Source organism: Takifugu rubripes, chromosome 8 (assembly GCF_901000725.2).
Source record: "Takifugu rubripes chromosome 8, fTakRub1.2, whole genome shotgun sequence".
NCBI classification, from domain to species: Eukaryota; Metazoa; Chordata; class Actinopteri; order Tetraodontiformes; family Tetraodontidae; genus Takifugu; species Takifugu rubripes.
The window spans coordinates 15696701-15706876 of record NC_042292.1 but is presented as its reverse complement, the minus strand read 5'-3'; the positions used below and the strand labels follow the sequence as shown (position 1 = coordinate 15706876).

The following is a 10176-nucleotide window of genomic DNA, read 5'->3' as shown; positions in this document are numbered from 1 at the left end:
AACCATTGTTTTGGGTTTGTTTATTAACATAAAGTGACTGTTGGGTGTAAATACCAGACTGTTGGGTCTGGTATTGGTTCACATTTACGGTTCTCTCATTTATTTGCTCTCTTAAAGCATCGACTTCGCTAAAGTTCAAACACGTCATAGGATGAGGGTGATTTTCCTGATTCTGGAGGGACTTTGCCCTTTGATCTTCAAAAAACAAATGTCGTGGGGCTTTGATCATGAAGCAACAATGTTAAGTAGCCTTCTCTCGCTACGTACAGGTAGATACGCTAAACTTTGGGTGTAGGTCCCGATGTGTGGGGACCCGACCTGCTTGGTGGAGGTCTGCGCTCTCCCAGCTCGTTTCTTCCAATTAAAGCTTGTGATTGTTAGCAAATGTTTCCACTCTGCTGCCATCCCTCCCGCCGTGTTCTTCACTCCTGCGCTGGGAATAAGCAGGAATTTAGGTTCAGGTTCTGTTAAACTGGTCTGAAGTCTTGTCAACTCTTAAATACCTGTTTGAACGCAAACCAAAGCCTCGCGCGTGCGTCAGCAAAAGACTACAATTAACACGCGGGTGCGATTCCACGCGTGAGTGTTGTTCACTGACCTTGACACGAACCGCAGCGTCTGCAGAAGCCTGACTGATTCCTCTGGGCTCCCGCAAGCCTAAATTATCACTTTCTCCTCTTTCCTCCCTCCATCCCTCCTTCCCCGCATCCGTCCCCCCTGATACCACATCGCCCTGCTCTCCGTTTCCTCCCCTTGTACAGTGTGTGTTCAGTTCTTCCTCCGGGGTGTTGTCATGGTCAACATGAACTGCAGGTGACCTTTTGACCACTGTGTGTGTGTGTGTGTGTGCAGTATGGGTGGGCTTTAACGGTGGTCCGTTCTAGGGCCTCCACCTCTGCCTCCTTTTCTTTGACCCCACCATACACACCTCTTCCCCTCCTCACCTTGCCGTGACCTCCTCCTCCTTAAATGTCTACTTGTGTTCCTGTGCTTTTCTGACTTTGAATCGCATCGATGATGTCATTATTTAAAGAGACAGCCCACCCTATAAAAATGGCATCAAGTCATTTGTGGTTTGTCATCAAAGGGGTGAGTTTGTTTTGCCCTGGCATCCCTCATGGATCCATTTTGGGACCTTTACACATTAAAATGTACAACGCTGGCGTCCCAGTCCCCAAAAATGTTGGTCACTTCTTTCTTCTTGTTGTGGAAGGTGTGAGCGACACGTTCTGTGTGCGAGTTTGGGGCAGCTTTGAAGGTGGACGGGGTCAAAGGGCGCCAGATGTGACGGATAATGACCAGAGGGGATGCTGGCAAACAGGATTCCAGTTGTTTCACGACCACCAGCAGCACGCAGACACGCACTCGTATGCAAAACAAGATGTAGAAGCCCCATCTGTGCCGAGCCCCGGCCAAATGTCAGACCGGTGAAGTCACCTTATTTACTCACAAACCTGCACACATGCGTACAGATGTGCATAACAACAACAACACGTCTGAGGCTCATCACAATGCGCTTCCCCAATTCAGCCCTGACTCATTCCAGGGTTGATAAATGATGCCGTTTTCTCATAGCCTTCAATTCCACAAGGTATATTTTGAAATTTTTATTTGTGTTAATTGCTTATTTGTTTCAGATGCAAACAACAATATCAAATAAAAAAACAAAAACAAAAAAACAATTGTCCAGAAACTAGCAATGACGTAGATTAACCTGATATGACAGCTAACATGATATTTTGTCATTGATGTCCCCAAGGTTTGTCCATGTTGTGCTGTTCAACTTTATTTAAATGCATATGTGTTTTTTTATTTTAACTTTTGCAGTTGTTGTGTTGTTTACGAGTACCCCCGAGGCTGTAAAGGCCTTTTTACGCGCCATGCTTCCCTCATTAGGCTTTGTGTTAACTAGCGGTAAGGAATGTAGTCGAACAGCCCGGGTGGAAAAAGCCATATAATTTAACAAGACATTGATCATCAAATAGTTGAGGAGTTGAGTCAGTGCGTAGTTGTGTGAGGTGACGTCTCTCAGGTAGGGAGCTGCTCCATCACTACCTCATCTTTTGATTCATCTTTTAACAGCTGGCGGGGTGGCGTCTGGGTTAAAGAATACCGTGAAACTGAGCATCAGAGCTCCATTACAGCTGTGTAGCACATCCCAGGAGAAGAAGCTGGGTACATTTGCAATATATTTATATATATATTCTATGGTATTTCAACTGGTGACCATAAAAACACATAGGCTAGTTAGCTCTATTGCTAACTGAGCTAAATATGGGAGATATTTAATCATTTACTACGTATTGTGACATTACAGAAACATTTTGACTGGGATGATCCATCAGATGAAGACTTTGTTTGTTTCTTTAGACTATCTGCTCCAGGTTTGATTCTCATCCGTTCAAGGTTAAAGAACGGACGAGGTCTGCCGTTGCCAGGGTAACGCTCGGCATCTGCGCTCCATTGGTGAGGTCTTCGTGGTGTCGTGGAACTCGGACCCTGTGTGGACCCTGTTTGGACCGAGGTAAACCGGCTGTTCTGGAGCCGATAAGCGGTCCCCATTACCGAAACCGAAAAGTGTAAGTCAAATGTGAGTTTTAATTCTGGAGTTAACGGTTCTCACCATCAGTTCTATTTGCATTATTCATGATGACGCGCATGGGACGCTCCCTCACTCGCATAAAGAAAAGAAGCTGTAGGTTAGAGACGAAACTTTATTATAACTTTTAACTGTCCTGTAAATGTGGTGTATTAACCATTTAGCCACTACTTTAGCTACAGGCAAACCTCGCGCACCTGCTGTGGATTGCTCAGCCCAGACACACCCATACTTAATTAACTAATTAGGTCTCTTCTCTAGTCTTCCCACCCGATGTAGATTTTCTTCTTCGTGTGAAACGCTCAAAATAGTTTGATATAATTTTATAGTCACGAATTAATTCAGTTTAAATAAATAAAAAGCATACAGGTGAGTGCTGTCACGTGACATGTCAAACCCGGAAGTGCAGCTGAAGATATCTTGTGTATTATATCACAGACGATTCATTGTTTATTTATTTCCATTGCATTTAAACAAAAAGTATCAAGTGCTATTTTCGTTTTCAGCAATTCTGCACTGACATAAGTCAAATTCCTAAATTCCCCTAAGATCCTTTTCTCTTGTCCGGTTTCTCTTCCTCATCGAAGATGCTGCGACCTCCTGGGCGAGTTCACACAAGTCACGGTGGAGATCTGAGCCGGAGGAGGAAAACGAGCGTGAGAGTAAATTAACGGATGTCCTGGCTTATTCTGAAGGGACCTTTAAAGGAAGCAACTGAGACACTGAGAAGCACAGTGAGTGTAAGCTTGCAGACACACGCGCGCATTCAAAGGTCTTTGACAGATGTCACTCACACGTGCACACACACACACCACCACACTTACCAGCCATCCCATAATGTCAAAGATAGACACTGGAAACGTCATGTTTCCTGTGCAGGACAGGAAGTTACCCTGAGACAGACAAAAGAATCAAAAGATGTCCTATTTTTAATGTTTTGCTGTACACATCGTAACTGTTTGTGTGCGCCGTGCATTGTGGGAGCTCTAAATCTTTTTCCTGTTTCACAATGTTACCCCCCCCAGAGTCCCAACCAAACAATACCTGCATTTGTACGGTCTGGTGACGCCCTTGTGGCTTTTACTATGCTCACGCACTCACTAGGGGTGAAAGTTTACAAAGTCAGTGTCCCGCGTTCACAAATTAGCATCAGCGCTAATTGCAGTTTTGGCTTGTTAGAGGAGAAACTTTTATTGCTAATGGTTGACTGTAAAAATTCAGTTTCTTAGCGTGAAAAGGGAATTTTCCTTTCAGCTGTTGCTTGTCGGGCGTCGGGGCCCGGGTTTCTGTAAAGGACCTCGACTCCATTTCGATTGTAGCTATATAAATCAAGAGGAATCGAATTGAATTTGTCTCTCTTTTCAAGCGTGCGGGCTTTGTCGTGCATCCTGGTGGTCGGAGTTACACAATAAACCTCTGTAGAGCTGGCTTCATACTGCGATGATTGCTCTGTAAATCTCAGCTGGGTTCCTGAGAGCAGCTCATTGTTCATTGTCTCGCCACTGCGCCCTGGTCCACGCGCGGAGGGAGAGTGCCTCTTATTGATTCTTCAAAGGAAATATTGACTCGCAGCTAGCGGAGTTGCAGAGTAGCCCGGTGCTAATTACATTAGTTGGACACCAGCTCAGATCGAACCACGTGATGCCAGGATCCCGGCGTCTGAGCGAGTTAGTGGATGCTAACTACAGCGCGTGCTACATGTGTCTCATGTGTTACATGTGCTACCTCTCAGTCGCTATAGCAGCAGACCACCATGAGTGGAAATGAAAGATGTTTCCAGGCCTGAACACGCGATCGTATGAGTTACCGCCCTGCTAGCCTGCTGGTAGCGTATAGCTGTAACTCCCTAATTGGTTTCGGTCTGGACAAATCTCGTGCCAGCAGTGACAGAAGAATAGCTTGAATGCTGTTTTATCTAGTAATGTTGTGGTTATCCTAAAATGTTAGCAGGATGTGCAGCATGCTGCGAAACAGCCAGACGACATCTCAACCATAACTGGCTCGCTTCGTTGAGTCTGCTCTTTTTTTTAAGCAGTGTAATTCCTGCCCCCCCCCCCCCCTCCTTTCATTCCTTTGTGCTCTATTTCAATTGAGTAAAAGCTCAGTTTATATGGAATCCCTAAAGCCAGAACTTATAGCAGGATAGTTAAAGTTCTGTCAGCGTGGACGACATGTAATGAAAATGGCCAATCAAATCCCGGGATGCCGGCCAGCTCCATGATATAATATCCTGTAGGGTTCAGTTCCTTCACTTGAAAGCACCTTTTGAATTTCTCCATTTTTTGCTGCTTTCTTTCACACACTCTGCATCAACCGCGGGCCCAGACTGCTTTTACTGCCGCGATTATTAGATTGCGGAAAGTAATCCATGTCAACAGGGTTTACTGTGTGTTTTCTTGGCCTGTCGCAGAGGGACGATGACGAATGCGCGCGTTCCTGATACATCCCAATAGTTTCAAAGGCACCGGCCACAATAGAGCTATACATTAGTGCTAATTCTGTTCCACAGCTCCGCTCAGTTTCCACCAGTGACCACTTAAAGGTTACGACTATTTCCCTGACTTCAGCAACTGCATCGTCCGCTCTAATCTGTGTGTGTGTGTGTGTGTGTGTAGCATGTGTATTTTCCACACATGGTACCTACATGATAAATGGGTTTTTATTTGTTTTTCTTTCATTTCTGAAGGTAATAATGTTTTCAGGGGGTTTGCAGTGCCTCTTTGTAAAAATTCCTACTGGGATTGATCTGATCGGCGTCCATCAAGGCAGAGTGTTCGTGACCCACCAGTTCTGACCTTTGGCCTTTTAGACACAGCACCTAGAGCAGGGCTCAGCCTTGCCCTCCTGGCTGGAGCTAGACGAACGCAACTGAAGTTTCAAGGACAACGAAAAGCTCGGAGTCTATTGCTTCCTTGTTTTTACTGTGTGTCACTGGAGGTGTGGCAAATAAGCCCTAGACCGCCGCCAGCAGTTGCACCACAAGGCCCATTGTGGGCCGGAGACCTCCTACTGTGGCTGTTATGACTGGAGCACATGTGGTCGTCGCGCACACGCGCCGTCCTCCCGCTGTTTTAGGAGCGCAAGGACAGCGAGGCCTCGTAGCGCTCGCTGGCAAATATCCAGCAGCCAATCGCAACCCCTCGCCAATTTAACAGCCAAGGGTGCTGGAGGTGTATTTTACAGGCTTTTCTGCGTTCCCGCAGCAACGGCCAATCAGGAGGCTCGAGGGGTGAAGGGAAACGTGCACACAGTGAGAATCTGGATTAAATGGAAGAGAAGAGTGGGTATTTTAAGTAGCTTTATCAGGTAATTTCATAAAGTCTCTGACACGCGCGTGTTGCTTTGGGACCGGCCGAGGCCCCCGCCCCCCCTCCTATCGTGATCAATCACACTCCAGAGGTGGACGCTGTTGTGAGCATGTGTGTTTATGGAGGCAGTTGTGTAAGTGCTGCCTTTGTTTTCCATCTCACTCAGAAAGTTCAGCCCCCCCGGGAGTCGTCAGATCGGCCCCTGATGTTAATGCCTCCGAGCCGCCTCTGCCTTTGTGTGCCCGCGTGTGTGGAGTCCTTTTTTTGTGCCTTTACCATCATCAAGGAGAAACGAATGCTGTTGTGAGATGTCGGGCTTCTGTGGGACATCTATCTATTTATAGTGAGGCATGCTGGGTAATGCTGCCGTTGGAATATATTGAATTAAATGAAAAAAAGGTCACCAAAATGAAAAATTTAATCTCAGACGTGCCTTTCAGACTCTGACCATCATTATTAATGTACCAGCGGGGTTTTTATTAGAATTTGAGTGAACTCTGTTGTGTTTTACTGCCTGGTTTACTTAAATTTAACCTTTTTCCAGTTATTGAAAGAGGGCTAAATGGAAAACGCAGCGCTGTACCTGAGCTGCTATTTCAATCACGCAGCCTGCGCTGCACTTTAAGAGCAGGGAGGGAGAAAGGATGCGATAGGGAAAGGAATGGCAGACAAGTTCAGCGGAAATTACAACTCGCAGGCGTCAGTCAGTTTGTGGCGTCCATGACCTTCTCATCCATGGAACATAAGAGCACCAGCAGAGGGCGATCTTTGGTCTTATTCAGGTCGGCTGTCATGGCAATTTCACCCCATCAGGACTTTTTTTGGTTAAAATGATTTAAAAAGACAGTAATTAGTGCTGCACGACTTTGAATGGTGGTATAAAACCCAAGCGGATGCAACAGGAACTCTGTACTTTAGGGAGGAAATTCAACTGTAAAGTGCTCCCTTTTTTTAAAGTGGAAGTTTGGACTGGCTCCCCGCCGACCTGCGCTCGTCGCCTGTTATCTGTCACGTCTCCATTTCAAAGATGAGACGGCGGCTCCGAGCGCTAACGTCGGCCGCGCGCCCACATCTGCGACGGCGGCGTCGGGCCGGGGCCAAGGATTCGGTGACATTGTGGCGCAGCTGTGCAACACATGGAAGGCCGTGAATAAATTAAAGTGCAAAACCACGGACAAGCGAGAGTGAGAAACGGAGACGAAAGGATGCGGGGGGCGGGGGGAGGCCAAGGTTGGACTGGTCCTGCGGTTTGACTTGAGGAAAGGCGTGGGAACCGCACGAGCCCGAGCCCGAGCCCGAGCTCCTCGCGCGGCTACAAATGGGGTCCCGCGGGTGTGAATCATCACATGCATCAGCACCAGCGAGCGTAGGCATCTCCTGTCGCTGCGCCTGGGCCCCGTTTGGACTGTTTAGAACCGCTCAAGAATGTTCCGGCGCATCGATCTATTTAGGTTACAAAGAGAAGCCTTAACACGAAAATCTGGCGCTCCCTCTGAACATCTGCCAGATGTGTGCGTCGAGGTCAGGAGAGCGTGTGTGAAGGACGAGCAGGAAGAGACGGGATCCTCCATCTCTGGGTTCACGGCCGGCGTGCGCCGCCCTGCCCTCCCTTTACCTTCCTGATGCTCGGCCACCCTGGGAGATCTGCCCGGACACTTCAGACGTGCACATGAGCGCCATTTCCTGTCGTTGGTCCGTGGGCGCTTCCGTTTGTGCAAATGAGAAGGAAACGCCATCATCGTAAAGTTAAGTGATTTATAAGCGCGGCTGACTTTTATCACTGCGCCGATATGTGAATTAATGCGCGGACTAATTCTTTTTATTGCTTTACTGGAAATAATCCCCCCATAAACATGTAAGGTAAAAGCTTGTCCCCTCAAAGGTGTCTCCCAGTTTATACCTGATGACGACAGGAGTCGGGGGGGCGGGGGGAGCAAGCGTCACCTGGAGCGACCTTCAAGGAAGCGCATTGATCAACCAGGAGCCACAGAAGGGTCGGGGGCCGGACTCTCTTTTTATTATTCACTCCTGGACATCCATCACAGGGACTGAGCTCTTCTTGTTCCTGACAAACACCGAAAAGCTCTCTGGCTGTTATTTACAGCTCATCAGAGGTCAAAAGGTCCTGCCGGACGTGGTGACATCACATCCACGGGACGGAGAGCGTTGCCATGGAGCTCCTCCACCCACCATAAACAGGCCATTTAATCGTGCAAAAATACTCCCACTAATATCCAATCAGATATATCTCTTTTTACACCTCCATTTATTTTAAAGAGCCTCCGTGCATCAGGGACACACGGGGACGGCTGATAGAATGAGATTACCCAGATCAGCAGATCCACAATAAAACAGAAGTATAAAGATAAAACTGTCAGCCCACAGACGTGCACAGACACGCTCACCGTGGGGGGCTTTGATATACAAGGCTGCGGTCATGCGCATGGCTCTCGGGTGCCGCCAGTGGCGATTAAATCACTGACCGCAATGATGTCATATCTGTCTGGCTTGATAGTGTGTTTGAAAGCTCCGAAAAAGGACTGACCTCAGCGTTACAGTAAATCTCCCCCATTTCGTCTCCGCTGCCTCAGTTCTTCAGCCGGGAGACGGGACCTGTAGCCGCATGTGCAATTAGTGGCAGTAAACCCTGCCTGGAGGGTTGATGAATGGAGACTAACGGGCTGCCTCCTCAGCTTCTGAAAAGACTCGCTCAGATTTACAGTATTAATGGAAATCAGTGCCGTCGGGGTTTTTTTTAAAATAAGGGCTTTGGGGAAAATTAATGGATTAATCAACATTTATTACCTCTTGTTTTAAAGCCAGGATGGAGGACGGGGCTGTTTTCTAATTGACCGAGCTTTGCCACGAGTTATAGCGCCGGAGTTTTCCAAGGGTGACGCTCCTTTTTTTTTTTTGCAGGAGTTTGTTGGATTTCAGGCATTTTTTTCTGATGTAATGTCCAATAAAGTCCACACCTTTTTTCATGGGTGGAACAAGAGAAGGTTTTTAGCTCCATCTGATTCCTCGGCATATCTTCCTGCAGGTGGTCCGCCTGCTCCCAGCCTCCGCAGGTGTCTTAATAGCGCCCCATTGAAAGACGTGCCAGATTCCTCCAGGGATGAGGGCTGTTATGGATACCCAAAGACAGATGCACCCTCTGATAGATGTCCTGCAGGCCGTGCTGTAGGAATTAGGGTCAGGTGCAGCGGACAGATGGGTCATTATCACGGCCCAGCTCCTTTTAATCAGGGTGTCACTCATCCTTTTTCCTCCCGCTTTTTTCACCTGCGTCGGTGGATCCTCAACAAATACCAGCACGTCTGGAAACGATGCAGCGGCGGTAATGAGCGGACAAATGGAAAGAGTTTAAAGGAAAGCACTGACAAATATTGGACCGGGGGCTTTTCATCTCCCTTCACTTCCCCGGCGATGACTTCTTCTTGTCCACCGACCTCTTTGATCGTGGCGTCGTCCATCTCTCCGCACCTTTGTTTCAACATTTTCTTCTGAGGCGGTTTGTTCCGTTATGACCTCTTCATCCACCAGCCTGGCAGGCAGTAGCGGGTTTCCTGCCCAGACCAGTTGAACCTTTGCAGAATCCCCTTTCAGCTCCTTGAACCTTCACCCGCGTGAAGCCCCGTTGCAGCACAAATGCCATACATCATCCTGGACGTTTAATATTACCGCCGGTTGCACTTTTAGGGGTGCAGAAACCACAAACGTCTATTCTAGTGTCAACTTTCTGACAGGCTTTCATATAGGAAGTGGCAGGGAGGATTAAATTGTCCAGATGCTCTGCACATTTGTGAGTTGAACGCTAATACGCCGCACCGCTCTTTGCTTCTGCAGCCCCAAACAGCACGTGTTTGGTCTAAGGCTGGACTCTGAACCAGATTGAAACACCTACATGACATTATTTACCTGGAGCGGCCTCTGGGGGCGTGTTGTCCCCACTTGCGCGCGTCCGCCCTTCCTCCGCTCCTGCCCTGCATCTACTCGAGGTCAGATATTCGCTAGCTCTATTTTTTCCAGCAGCTTTGCTGCACGTTGGCCCTCTTCTTCATTCCATTCGTTCCCTTTCGCTCTCTGATCAGAAAACGCTCTATTGTGGCTTTGGTGTTTTGGCAGAGTTATCCTGCTTACCCCCCCAAGCTTTGGCAAATGATGGAATAATCCAAGAGCAATTCCTCTGTGCTAACCACAAACATGCCCTCAGTGCTCAAGCTCTGAATGTGTGTTTGTGCTCGGTTGGGAGTGAGAGCTCCCTGT

The 10176-nt window shown here is 47.9% G+C and overlaps 1 long non-coding RNA gene across 1 annotated transcript in view; it reads left to right on the top strand.

Moving 5' to 3' along the window:
- Positions 1-2090: 2090 nt before the first annotated feature.
- The window catches only part of LOC115250713 (uncharacterized), an 82722-nt gene continuing 74636 nt past the window's right edge, over positions 2091-10176 (top strand). Inside the window, exons 1-3 of the long non-coding RNA XR_003889281.1 lie at positions 2091-2175; positions 2385-2590; positions 3187-3333. This is a non-coding gene — a long non-coding RNA (uncharacterized lncRNA). The remainder of the gene's footprint in view (positions 2176-2384; positions 2591-3186; positions 3334-10176) is intronic.